The sequence below is a fragment of the Gorilla gorilla genome, chromosome 12 (genome assembly GCF_029281585.2).
Source record: "Gorilla gorilla gorilla isolate KB3781 chromosome 12, NHGRI_mGorGor1-v2.1_pri, whole genome shotgun sequence".
In the NCBI taxonomy this organism is placed as follows: domain Eukaryota; kingdom Metazoa; phylum Chordata; class Mammalia; order Primates; family Hominidae; genus Gorilla; species Gorilla gorilla.
The window spans coordinates 31,108,168-31,120,347 of NC_073236.2; the positions used below are offsets into that span (position 1 = coordinate 31,108,168).

The 12,180-nt window shown below is 41.1% G+C and overlaps 1 pseudogene; it reads right to left on the reverse strand.

Annotated features, from left to right (window-relative positions):
* Positions 1-6,280: 6,280 nt before the first annotated feature.
* LOC115933559 (immunoglobulin heavy variable 1-18-like) lies at positions 6,281-7,187 on the reverse strand (annotated as a pseudogene).
* Positions 7,188-12,180: the final 4,993 nt, after the last annotated feature.

Here is a 12,180-nt window from a genome sequence, read left to right on the forward strand (position 1 = left end):
CTGGGTTCTGGAGGGCAGTGGCTTTCTTCTTACAGCTCCATGAGGTTGTACACCAGTAGAAACTCTGTGTGGGATTTCTGACCCCACGTTTCCCTGTCACACTGGGACTAAAGGCATGTGCCACAATACCTGGCTATTTTTTGTATTTTTAGTAGAGACAGGGTTTTACCATGTTGGCCAGGCTGGTCTTGAACCCTTGACCTCAGGTGATCTACCTGCCTAAGACTCCCAAAGTGCTGAGATTACAGGCCTGAGCCACCATGCCTGGCCACGATTAATATGTCATTTAATGATGTATTTGAAAACTTCATGGTTCTACAAACACACATACATACACAACAGCCCAGCAAAGACACCTACATATGCCCATGAAAAGTGAATATATATCTAAACACCAAGATAGCACACCCATTTGTTTCATATTTTTTAATTACTTAATTGAATTTAAATTGTGTTTGCAGTTTGAGGTTGTAGTAGAAAATAATGCTCTTCTATGTGTATGTCTGCCTATTCCAATACTAAAAAGACAAATATATTTACATACATGTTTTGTTAAAGCTGAATGTAAATGCTGTTCTTGCCAAATATGTCACTCAAATGTGCAATGGTATTAACTTTAAATATCAGTCTGTTTTTAATAAATTGAATAACTAATAAGACAAACATTGTATTACATTATTTGTTAAATTTAGATTGTAGTTTTCAAACCAGGAAAGATAAAATTGTTTCATTTGAAAAATTTTTAAAAAACTTTTCTGGCATGAATATTCAATACAAACTCTAGTATTTATTTGTCAATATTCCTTTATGATAGAGAACATCCAGGAATATGAAACTGAATACAGCCCATGATTTTCAGGGCTCACTCACAATGGCATCTTCCTACAGGGTGGTCTCTGAGGGTCCAAGCACATGGGGATTTGGACTTCATCATCAAAACACTAGTGAGCCCCAGGGCTGAACACACAGAGGGCAGCAGGAACTGCAGAGCCCACTCTCGGGTACTTAGGGAAATGAGGGGATGGTCTGCAGGACCCTGGAAAAGGGTGAGTAGGGCAAAGAGTCTGCAGGTAGATGAGCATATTCTAAGGAGAACCATTATCCTCTAAACTTGGTTGGCTTCAGTGATTATGAAGGCAAGGGAACTGATTCACCAGACTTGGAGGTCAGAAAGTAAAGTGACTTTCTTTTTCCTTCATGGAGACTGAGGAAGGTAAAATACTTTCAAAGAAAAAGGGAAGATGGAGAAACAGTCTGAAAAACAGGACACCTGAAGCCAACCAAAATGGAGAACAAGAGCATTTAAAGTCGTGTTTAATTTCCAAAAACAGCAGATGAAAGAAAAAGAAACAAAATACCATGTATATGCTGAGTTAATGTTAAAAAACATGTACAATTGTTTGACTATTACAGCACAAAAATACAAAGCTCTAATCATTGAAACAGTTTGTATTGAGGATATGCATTTTCTTTAAATAGGGTCTCACTCTGTCAACGAGACTGGAGTGCAGTGGCACAATCACAGCTCACTGCAGCATTAACCTCCCAGGCTTAAGGGATCCTCCCACCTCAGCCTTTCAAGTAGCTGCTACCACAGGTGGAACCATACCCAGGCATTTATTATTATTATTTTTGTATAGAAAAGACCTCACTGTGCTGCCAGGCTGTTCTAAAAGTCCTGAGCTCAAGTGATCTGCCTGCCTTAGCCTCCCAAAATTCTGGGATTACAGGTGTGATTTTTATAATTTTACTATTTTAATAATAGTATTATTTTTAATCAAGAGAATATATGAATAACCTATTTTAAAAATTGTCCTGAGAGATCATTGCTAGTATTACTTGGAAAATATGCAGCATTAAAAGTTGAATTAAATCCTGTTCTAAGTTAATGTTTTGTAGGTAAAAGTAATCATGGATTTACAAGGAAGAAATGGTGAGAGATCCTGGGGAAGACCTTTGCTTGACCAGGTCGGGAATCACCAAGGTTTAAAAGAAAACCACAGCTTCTCAGGCTCCTGATTTGGAGCTGCTTCCTGAGAAACCCCGTGTACTGAGCGCTCCCTGGTGGTTCTGAGTGCCCCTGGTGTCATGAGCGCCCCCTCGTGGTACTGAGGGCGGTGTGATATCCTAAGCATCCCTGATGCTTCTGAGCGTCCCCAGGTGTCCTGAGCGCCCCCTGGTGGTTCTGAGTGCCCCCTCGTGTCCTGAGTGCCCCCTGGTGGTTCTGAGCACCCCCAGGTGTCCTGAGCGCCCCCTGGTGGTTTGAGCGCCCCCCTGGTGTCCTGAGCACCCCCTGGTGGTCCTGAACACCCCCTGGTGACCTGAGTGCCTGCTGGTGGTCCTGGGCAAACCCTCGTGTCCTGAGTGCCCCCTTGTGATTCTGAGTGTCCCTTGGTGTCATGAGCACCCCCTCGTGATCCTGAGCACCCCCTAATATCCTGAGCACCCCATGGTCCTAAGCACACCCTGGTGGTTCTGAGTGCCCCCAGTTTGTCCTCAAGGTGCCTTGGTGGTTCTGAGGAGCATCTAGCACGCAGCTCCCTCCTGTCTTCCTGCAGAGATTTTTCTGTCGGAGCTCACGCAGATATTCCCTCTCCTGTGTCTCTCACAGTATTACAGGGCCTTGTCCTTGACTTTCAGTTTGGTCCCTTTAAGGTAGACTGCACATTAAAAGGTGTCGCTTGGGACTGTTAATTTATTTGTACTTACGGAGAGTAACTCTGAGAACTCCCACTTGATCACTCACTGTTTCTACCTACACAAATCCCTGTCATGAAGCTGGCTGGACCAAGCTCATGCTGTAGCCAGTAAGGGAGAAATCAGAGGCTTTGCATGAGAGTCTCAGTGAACCACTGGGCTGTACAATTTTTCCCCCTCTGACTCCATCAATAAATTTCACACAGGACTTCTGCAAACACTGAGGAAATGGAAGAACGGCCCCATGTGGAGCAGCCGCAGCTGGACCTGATTCACAAGGGACACTAATATTGAGGGTGATGAGAAGGGAAGCCCAAATCAGTGCAGACCCCACGGTGTGGACACTGAGGAAGAGAAGAGACATGGGTTGGCTCCTCACCAGGGCCTGAAGGAACAGGGGATGAGCTGCCTTTCATGAGGAGGGGAGGGGACACATTTCCTTGTCTTTCTTTTTGTGGTCTTGGGTGCACCACTCAGCATTGCTCATCCGTCCTCTGTGTCTCCATTTCAGGGGGGCAGGGTCAAAGGACTCATGGGTCTGGATGCACAGGGTTAATCTGCTGATTAGTCTTTTTTATTTTCTAGTGTGGAACCTGTTCAGGTATCTTCACAGTAGCAAACATTATCAAAAAAAATACATCCAGTAAGAACTTAAAAATACATTTCCAGAGAAAACGGACACCAATCTCTAATCGGTGCATTTAGAGCTACAAACTACTGTTCTTGACACTAAGGCAAAGCTAAGGTACAATTAAAAAATGCAGATCTACACCTTGTCAGGGAGGGATTTTATAATTATTATCTTGAGATCATTTTGCCATAAAACAGTTCAACATTGGATATATGTGCTTGTGTCAGGAAACAGTCAATGTGGAAATATGTGTACTTATCAGAGTGAAGAGTTCACATGGAGTCATGTTTGTTTGTCTGAGACAAGAGTCCACATGAGGAAATGTCATTACCAGAGGAAAGAGTAAATGTAAGGACATATGTGGTGGTCTGAGGAAAGAGTCCATGTGGGGACATGTGTGTTTGTCTGAGGGAAGAATCCATGTGAGTAAAGGTGTGTTTGTCTGACAGAAGAGTCCCCATGTTGACAGGTGTGTGTACCCATCTGAGGGTAAATGCCCATTCAGGGACAGTGTGTGCCTGAACTGAGCTGAAGTTCGGGGAAAATCTTTCTCAACCAAGGAAAGAAAAGAATTATCTGGGTTATTTGCTTGTCAGGAAGAAAAAACCTGGGTCACGTTGAAAATTGATTTTTTTTTAAATTAAAGGTCTTTAGTGAATGGTAACATCTTATATGCAAATGAGGAAAATTACTTCATTCTTTTTTGCATGCATCTTATGACATCCCCACCCTCACCAAATAAGTTATTAGATAACTTTGTACAGTCTGCATTTAATCCTGGGTTTAATGAACTGCTAAATACTTTTTACAAAAATTGTATATATTTAGGTTTATATTTTCCATCACACAATTATGAGCTTAGAAAAATTAACTGCATCATGTCTCAACCATTTTATATCACTAAAAATAATTTTACTATTCTTAAACAGTGCCATTTTTACTTATTTAATACTCATTCTAAATTCCTTGAATATCCTCTATCTGTTTATTTGACTATAGTTTTGGTTTATACCGAATTTCAAATAAATGATATTATATGGTGTAATTGAAATGACTTCACTGAAGAAAGTAGAAAATGAAGTTGCTAGTCTGATTAACTTTGAAAATGAGGAAATTCTGTATGTTTAAAATGTAAAGAAACTACACATAGCACTCTATTCTAGTAGATAAACATATTTCCAATGAGCTTTACATTTCTGATACCGCTATGCATGTGTCCTAAAATTGTGCAACCAGGTAATAATAAGGCAGTTGGTGGGATAGGATTCCTCACTTTAAAGTGGATGGTTATGGACAGTCAAGGAAGGAAGGCTAGAAAGGTCCACGTGGTAGCATAGTTGGGTCAGGAGACCAGGGTGTTCTCATTTTTAATATAATAAAGTTACAGAAGATTAGGTACATAAATAGTTTTGATGTGTCCATAAACATGGGTTCATATAAACATGCAAGTCTACGAGGCCAGTAGGTTGAGAGGTCCTAGAAGTAATTATGCACGGTATCACAATTTTTTTTATTTTACTGCTATTCGTTAACATTAGAAACAAGCAATCTTTAGAAAAATGGCGAATTCTATGTACAAAAGAGGTAATATAGAAAATGAACTTAGAATTTATTGTAATACAAGGAAACAGGGAAGTGTTCAAAAACAAAAGGATGAGGTGCACTGTAAGGATACAGGATCCAAACTAAATGAGCTCCCAGGACCTAATAAAGCTGTGGTGATTTGAATGACAAAATGAATAATACAGCATGGATCTTCTTCAGTGTATGAAATATATATTCATAAACCAATACACATATTAATAGATGATTATGAAAATAAATATTGGGAAGATGAACACATCTCCTTACAGAAGTATTCCAAATATCTGAGGTCAATAGTCCTCCAATCAAGTAGGTGAAGTTTAAACACTCATGAGTTGATTGTGGCCTGAGCTTAGACACATGGAAAAAATAACCACTATTTGTGTATTCTATAATGAGACTTCAGATATAATGCCAAAAACATCATCTATGAATGAATACAATTTTACATGTTTTTGAATCTAAATTTGTACAAACACACACATACACACACAGACACATGCACACACACACGTATGTTTCTGCAATACACACTGATAAGGGAGTAAAGACAGCCACAGACTTGGAAAAAATACTTCCAAGTCACATATTTGTGAAATGAATTCTTTTAATTTGTCAAATGACTTTTATAAACAATATGCAAGTAAACTTGCAATGAATCAAAACGAAGCAATGCAGTTAAAATGAACCAAATGTCAGGAGAGGCATCTCAACAGAAGTTATAGGAAAATTGTTAAATATGAACTTTTGGAGGGACATGTGCATTTAAATAAAAATTAGATCCCATTACTCACCTACTAGATTGGTTAAAACACACAATTCTCATAAGGATACATGACAATATGAATGTGGAAAACCAAGAACTATCATGCATTGATGGTGGGAATTCAAAATGCTACATGCACAAAAGATTTTTTTGGCATTTTTAATAGATATGAATGTAGACTTAAAATGTGATTTTGTGTCTGTATTCCAAAATACTTACAGCACTGATTAAGAAATTAATGTTTGGCCGGGCGCGGTGGCTCACGCCTGTAATCCCAGCACTTTGGGAGGCCGAGGCGGGCGGATCACGAGGTCAGGAGATCGAGACCATCCTGGCTAACACGGTGAAACCCCGTCTCTACTAAAAATACAAAAAATTAGCCGGGCGTGGTAGTGGGCGCCTGTAGTCCCAGCTACTCGGGAGGCTGAGGCGGGAGAATGGCGTGAACCCGGGAGGTGGAGCTTGCGGTGAGCCGAGATCGCGCCACTGCACTCCAGCCTGGGCGACAAAGCAAGACTCCGTCTCAAAAAAAAAAAAAAAAAAGAAAAAGAAATTAATGTTTACAGAGATACCTTCAGAGGAAGTTCTATATTAGTTTCATTAATTTGATTCATTCTTTAATCATTGAAATTTGTTTACAGAATAAATGTTGTATGAAAAATCTCTCAAATAATTAAAATTTCTCAAATACACATTAATATTGTTCCTTTTCTTTAATGACTTAATGTCATTTTCTAAGCAAATCTTTAATCTAATAATCTTTGTCATCTCCTCTGTGTCAGCACAGGTGTCTCCTTCCTGGGGTTTCTGACACTCTCAGGATGTGGGTTTTTGCACTGTGTCTCCCACACAGTAATACACGACCATGTCTTCAGATCTCAGGCTGCTCAGCTCCATGTAGGCTGTGCTCATGGACCTGTCACTGGTAATGGTGACTCTGCCCCGGAACGTCTGTGCATAGTGTGTGTTATCATTGTAAGGGTTGATGCATCCCATCCACTATGCCCTTGTCCAGGGCCTTGTCGCACCCGCTGTGTAAAGTATTTGGTGAAGGTGTATCTGGAAGCCTGGCAGGAGACCTTCACTGAGGACCCAGGCTTCTTCACCTCAGCCCTAGGCTGCAACAGCTGAACCTGGGAATGGACACCTGTGAGGAGAATGGAGGAGTTGATGAAAGTCCCCTTGACTGAACTCAATCCCCTCCTCATCACTGGTACTTGGGAGCCCCTTACCTGTGGCAGCTGCCACCAAGAAGAGGATCCCCCAGGTACAGTCCATGGTGAGGAGCTTTGTTCTCAGGGGCTTCTATAGAAGAGGGATGTGGTTGTTGGGTGATGCTCTCAGGGCACAGACATCCAAATTTACTTCAGTGGATCTCAGGTTATTTGCATATTCATGAGATAGCATTTCATAGCACAAAGCCTGGTTAATAATAAGAAACGGAAGATAAATGACACATCAGATTTACAAGAGTGAGATGCTGATGGTCCAAGCCCTATTCCTGTTTGAGGAAATGCATGTCCTGCTCCATTTATGAACATTCATGAACAGAGGTCCTTTCACAGAAGAACAATCCCCCTCAGGACATGCTCCTCACTGTGAACCTACATTTAATAAGCATAGAGACCACCTGGATAATTTCTGGAACCATCACTCTCCATGACACTGAGCAGGTGCCTTGGTTCTGTCCTGGATCCATCAGTCACCAGCACAGCTGACTGATGACTGAGGAAGTTACTGCTGATGTCCCACATGAGTGACCAGCAGGTCCCTCTGAGATCTGCTGGGCGCTCCTGAAACAGTGTCTCCAGCACCTGACTGGTGTTCAGATCCCCCAGGATCTTCAATAGAAACACTCTTGTTTACAGATTTGCTCTGTGATGTGTGATTAGAGATGATTTTCTCATCTCAGGAACAATAAGAATCAGAAGCTGAAACGGTAGTTTCAAATTCTTTATGAACTCACTGCTCCCAAAATATTTGTCAAGGAATTTGTGTTTTGAATAATTTGGGTTAATTTTGGACTCAATTTATTGGAATTTTTTGAAGTATTTATATATTTTCAATTCATATCCATAGGTCCTCATCTTTACATATTGATATCTAACTCACCTGGTCTGTGCCCCCAATAGCCCAGACCCTGCCTTGCAAAGAGGTTCCTGCTGGGACTTACAAATCATTTCCCCCAAGCTTCTCTAGCCCAGCATGAAATGGCTGTGTCCTGGTTTATCATACTCCTTCAGTGGCACCATATGCTGCTGACACCATCTCTTGAAACAATTGATTAGCCTTACTAAACCTATTGAACTCTGCAAGGAGACCCAGAGCAAGGATTCAATGACACAGGAGGGAGCCCCTTCTCTGAAGCTCCAGATTCACTTCATTAATGGAACCAAAATGAAGACAAAAACTTACAGGAGATTTGGGAGTGCCATGTTTCTTCACTGGGCTCTTGCAGTTGAATGTTGCATCTGAGAATACCAGCAGGTGCAGATACATTCAGATGAAAGCCCACTCCATATCCACTATTCCAATAACACACATTTTCCCTTCTTCCTAATATGTAGCTTTTAGGAAGTGCCTCCTACACTGACACTAGGCCCAGTTATCTGACTTTCTTCTCCTAGAGATTTAAAGCAAACAGGATACAGGTGGAGACTTGGGAAGTGCATGCGGGTTGTTATTTTCACTTTCTCAGCTAGGAAACCAGCAAAGTCCCCATAATAAAAGAAGCTGAGATCTATGATGGCATTTACAAGATGTTGGTCTTAAAAATCATGATGTCAGAGGCTTCACATTGCTCTACTGCCTTTGTCTCACCCTCTGTCATTGTCTTAGTGTTTCTGTGTTCTCCTCAGATAGAGTCTGTGCATTGCCACACTTTCATCTTTAATCCATAGTCATCATCCTAGTTAGAATGGATTGTGCAGTGCAGGTAAGCACTGCCTGTTCTTCCAATGGAAACCTAGAGATTCAACAGGCTTCCTCTTCTGGGCTGCGACCTTAACAAAGCATCTCCAGGGGAAAAGCTCATTTTTGGCTGTTACTCCCTTTTGTGGTTTTGGCCTCCCTGGACTATTTACGTACATCTTACCCCTTTTGGCTAACTTTACTCATTCATATAATAATGGAAGAATGGGGGAGAATCCGGAATGGGAGATTTCTCTTCTTTCACATAGGATAAGGTTCTGGAAAAGTCATTCCCTTTAGAAGCTTTTGAAGTAGGCTCCTGGTGTATTTTTCTATAATTAATCATCTTCATTTCATCTTCAATTCTGACCCACAGGAAATTTATTTGGATTGTATATTTTAGAATCTGGAGGTTTCTGGAGAGAAAGTCCAGAAACCTTAGAAGTATAAGACCCTCTGGAATGCTCACATTTACCGAGTCCACATTTGTCTTTCAGACGTCTATAGTGGTTACCATGTAAGTGCCCTCAACGACTTGTGGCTTCTGCAGCTTCTGCAGTTTCTGCACCAGTTAAGCAAGTGCTAACTGCAATTCTGGACATGCCCATCTCTCCAGTTTTTGGAGCGGGTAATATTTCTTGCAATTTCAGTTATTTAATAGATTCCAAAATGTATTGACATTCAGATTATGCAGATTTATTTTGACATAAAATATGACGGTGATGAAATTTATAATCAATATCTTGGAGCATAAATCAAAAGTACAATCAAAGGTCACCTTTGATGTGTTACTGGAGGCAGAATTCTGACCTTATTACATGTAGGTGGCACATTTGACATAAATAAACAGGCAAGAAAACAGAGAAAGGACATGGCACAACACTGTGCCATGGCACAACTCTGGTTGCCCTTAAAACTTTCTCCTTCATTTCAACCTTGGTGAATCTGACAATTGTGTGTCTTAGGGTTGCTCTTCTCAGCGAGTATCTTTGTGGTGTCCTCTGTATTTCCGGAATTTGAATGTTTGCTTTCCTTGCTAGGTTGCACAGGTTCTCCTGGATACTATCATGAAGAGTGTTTTCCAACTTGGTTCCATTCTCCCTATCCCTTTCAGGTGTACCAATCAAACTTAGATTTTTCTTTTCACATAGTCCCATATTCCTTGGAGGCTTTGTTCGTTCTTCTTACTCTTTTTTTCTCTAAACTTGTCTTCTATTTTTATTTCATTAATTTGATCTTCAATCACTGATATCCTTTCTTCCACTTGATCAAATCAGCTGTTGAAGCTTGTGCATGCATCACAAAATTATTGTGCCATAGTTTTCAGCTCCCTCAGGTCATTTAAAGTATTCTCTACACTGTTTATTATAGTTAGCCATTCATCTAACCTTCTTTCAAGGTTTTAGCTTGCTCGTGATGGATTAGAACATGCTCCTTTAGCTTGGAGAAATTTGTTATTACTGACCTTCTGAAGCCCACTTCTATCAGCTTGTCAAAGTCATTCCCATCCAGCTTTGTTCTGTTGCTGGTGAGGAGCTGTGATCCTTTGGAGGAGAAGAGATGCTCTGTTTTTTAGAATTTTCAGCATTTCTGCTCTGGTTTCTCCCCATCTTTGTGGTTTTATCTAAGCTTGGTCTTTGATGATGGTGACCTACAGATGGGGTTTTGGTGTGGATGTCCTTTTTGTTGATGTTGATGCTATTCCTTTCTTTCTTTCTTTTTATTTATTTATTTTTTTTTTTTGAGACAGAGTCTTGCTCTTGCCCAGGCTGGAGTGCAGTGGCGCCATCTCAGCTCACTGCAAGCTCCGCTTCCCGGGTTCACGCCATTCTCCTGCCTCAGCCTCCTGAGTAGCTGGGACTACAGGCGCCCACCACCACGCCTGGCTAATTTTTTTTGTATTTTTAGTAGAGATGGGGTTTCACTGTGTTAGCCAGGATGGTCTCGATCTCCTGACCTTGTGATCCGCCCGCCTCGGCCTCCCAAAGTGCTGGGATTACAGGCATGAGCCACCGTGCCTGGCCATGCTATTCTTTTGTATTTGTTCATTTTCCTTCTAACAGTCAGGTCCCTCAGCTGCAGGTCTGTTGGAGTTTGCTGGAGATCCACTCCAGACCCTATTTGCCTGGGTATCACCAGCAGAGGCTGCAGAACAGCAAATATTGCAGAACAGCAAATATCGTTGCCTGATCCTTCCTCTGGGAGCTTTGTCCCAGAGGGGCACCTGCCTGTATGAGGTGTCTGTTGGCCCCTACTGGGAGGTGTTTCCCAGTTAGGCTACACGGGGGTCAGGGACCCACTTGAGGAGGCAGTCTGTCCATTTTCAGAGCTCAAATGCCATGCTGGCAGAACCACTGCTCTGTTCAGAGTTGTCGAACAGGGACGTTTAAGTCTGCAGAAGTTTCTGCTGCCTTTTATTCAGCTATGACCTGCCCACAGAGCTGGAGTCTATAGAGAGAGTAGGCCTTGCTGAGCTGAGGTGGGCTCTGCCCAGTTCGAGCTTCCCAATGCAGTGGCTCATGCCTGTAATCCCAGCAATTTGGGAGGCCGAGGCCCGAGTAACAAAAGTGAAACTCCGTCAAAAAAAGAAAAAAAAAAGCTGAGGGGATTGAAGGGATTTCTATGCAAAGTGTGGACGGTGTGTTTTAATTTCTCCTTGCTTAATATAGTATAATGTGAGAGGAGGTTGATAAAGAGGAAACTATTGGAAAATGTGGAATCAGGTATTTTATAAATAAAGAATATTCTCCCATCTTCTGGAAACCCCATAATCTTTTTAAAAATGAAGGAATTTTAAGATTTATTTCTACATTCTAGATACATGCCTAATATAAACTTGGATTTAAGTGCAAACAGAGATACATAGAAAATGAAAATTCTGCAGCAGATCATTTGCCAAATAGGCAATTTTATACCAGTTTGTAATTTTACCTAAGATTCGAAAGATAAACGACAGAGAGATCCAAATAATAAATTATAACATTTCAATGTTAGACAACTGGTTGAGAGGCGCTTGAATTGACATTATTCTGATGAATCATACCTCAATAATAAAACTGTATTGAATGGTGCACCTGTTCAAGAGGGTGCTTGAGTAAATAGTTTCTACCTCCCCTACTTAGGAGTCCTGCAACAACCCAACATGCTCTAAAACCTGGGGGACACTAAGAACAGAGACAGAAGTTTGAATATTGTGAAGTTATTATGAAGTTTTTGAGCGATCCACAATCACTGACGGGGTGACTGGTGAAGGTTTTCTCTAAGGGCCTAGGCTTGGAAGAGTATGGCTCTTTGTTATGATGAACAAAGAGCTGTTTTTCTTTGATGAGTAGATGGCAACAAAGACCATCAAGGAAAATGAAGAAATGGGGAAATATGGTCCAAACAGGGGAACAACATAAAGGTCCAGAAACTGGCATCAATGAATATAAAAGCATATGGATTTCCTGGCAGAAAATTTAAATATTACAATCATGTTTAATAAGCTAGTGGCAGCATGCAAGAACACTGTGAGAATTTTAAGAGATAAAAATATTTAAAAGAGAACTAAAAAAAATTGGTGCTGAAGAATACAATAAGTCAGCCAAAAATT